A 2,233-nucleotide genomic window follows, 5' to 3' on the forward strand; every position below is an offset into this window, starting at 1 on the left:
ATGCATCACATATAACTCGGTTTCCTGTAGCAATGCAACTGAACAACCCTTTTCCATTCCCATTCGCTCAGCATTTCTTGAATCTTGCCATCATCAGTTATGTCAATCAATTTTCTTTCCCCAGGGCCATCCGAATGCTTCCTGCTGACGTAGTACACAAAATCGTCTTCCTTCAACCCTTGCTTCAACATGAATTTAGTCTTCAACCAATCAAAAGTGAGGTCCACTTCACTAACTTGCACAACACTTGGAGACAAGCCTTGGACATGAACAATAGGGCTAAGCACCCACTGAGTACTCTCAGCCATCTGCAACACACAAATCGCATTGAGTACCTACCCTACCCCTTAATATCCCCACTAACAAATATTAGACATGTCTATATATTACGAAGCTATATATTACAGAATATTAACGGAGCAACTAATACAATTCACCCTCCTACAATTATATTACGAATATTTGCCGTAGCTACTACAAATATTGACAGATTAATTAGTTGACATCTAAAAATATTAACAAAAACTACCGGAGCACGTACGAAAAATAAAATGTGGGCTTAAATATACCCTTGAAGCGTGCGTGCGAAGGATGAAGGACGAACGACGGCCACCAAACTGCCGGTGCTCCGGCTCGAACGAAGAATGACGAACAATAGCTTCACCTCCACCACAGTGCTCCAATTTACCACCAGCACACTGCAATGCTTATGCAGCTCCGTCTGAAGGGGGTTTTATAGGTAGAGAGGAGAAAATGGCGGGAAAGAACGGCTGCGATATGGCGGGAAAGGGTTGGCGGGAAACGGGTGGCGGGAAAAAGTTGGCGCGAACATATGGCGGGAAAAAGTTGGCGCGAACATATGACGATGATGACTTCATGTAGTTTTTATGCTGTATGTTGTGAGTTCAGTTACGTACCATTTAATTTAGATGTAGTTCTATCTATTTGCTTGCAATGTCTCGTTGTATGAATATTATGTTCTATCTACATATGATCGTGTAGTTCCGATAACAGAGTACTAAAATAGAGTAGGCATATGTCTCGTACATAAGTACATAGTCATTTGTCTCATACATAGAATAGACATAAGTCTTACACAGAAATAGATGGTAATGTCTCTACTGATACAGATACATAGAAGCGTCAGTGACGACGTCTGGCCTGGCGGGGAGGCGGATCTGGAATCGGGGACCATCCCAACCTGTCGGGTGCCCTAACGTGACGAGGAGGAATCTCAGACTCTCCCTGGTCATGCTGTGTATCCTGTGTGGGGCCTGGTGGAGGAGTCGAAAACATGTTCATCCACTGGGTGTGCTGCGACATCTGAGCCTGTATGTTGTCCTCGGGATGTTGATCACTCCCCCACGTATCATGTGATGCCGACATAGACGCCTGATATCCATAGGCCCCTACGCGATGGAACGGTTCATCATGAAGAATGAGGTCGCGTCAATTAATATTGAAAACAATAAATATGAAGACACATACCTGCTGGGTGTGACGTCTGCTCTGGCTGAAACACGAAACTGGAGGGACCATGCTGCTGTGGCTGTGGAGAAAACACGAAGCTCGACGTGGGACCATAGTGCTGCGGGTGCCACGTAGAACTGCCAGGTTGGTCAGGACGGGGTGGCCTGGTTGTCTGCTGCTGTGCTAGGCGTGGACGTGGTTGATGTCGTTGCATGGAGTGACGCGGCTGCTCCTGCTCGTGCTGAACAACATCGGTTCTCCGGGTGCACGTGATAGCCTCGTACACAGTCCGTATCTTATTCTGAATTCTTTCCAAGAAGGGCTGTACCACTGGACGATGTTGAAGAAGAGGTCCAGACGATAGTGATCGTCCAAAGGTGGTCACGTCGTCGTACAGTTCGCGTGTCAAGGTAGCCTGCAAATTTCCATGACGATTAATAATGTCTGTCTCTTGCACGTCAAAGTATGTGACAACATTACGTAAAGAAAAAATATCTTACCGCGTACTGCCTAGAGCCCGAAGTATCATAGCTCGGGTACATATCCGACGGAGTAGGATCCGGTAACTCCTCTGGGTGGGAGTACTCAACAATGCGTAACCGTGTTCCGGTCATGTAGCGCCGCAAATAGAGATTGAATTCATCGAGATCGAAATTGTGATTCTCGTGCCATAGATTTGTGTTTGCTGTCTCCCATTCTATAACATACGGCTCTAGTCTAACTAGCCATTCAGCAGTTGTCCTGTTCATGCCCTTCCTTGTCG

The 2,233-nt window shown here is 46.3% G+C and overlaps 1 long non-coding RNA gene across 1 annotated transcript; it reads right to left on the bottom strand.

Moving 5' to 3' along the window:
• Positions 1–1,002: 1,002 nt before the first annotated feature.
• LOC141042141 (uncharacterized) lies at positions 1,003–1,588 on the bottom strand. The gene is made up of 2 exons (XR_012203957.1): positions 1,489–1,588; positions 1,003–1,409 (listed from the first exon to the last, which is right to left on the bottom strand). It is a non-coding gene; the product is annotated as an uncharacterized lncRNA (long non-coding RNA).
• Between the last annotated feature and the right edge of the window lie 645 nt (positions 1,589–2,233).

This window comes from Aegilops tauschii, chromosome 2, assembly GCF_002575655.3.
Source record: "Aegilops tauschii subsp. strangulata cultivar AL8/78 chromosome 2, Aet v6.0, whole genome shotgun sequence".
NCBI classification, from domain to species: domain Eukaryota; kingdom Viridiplantae; phylum Streptophyta; class Magnoliopsida; order Poales; family Poaceae; genus Aegilops; species Aegilops tauschii.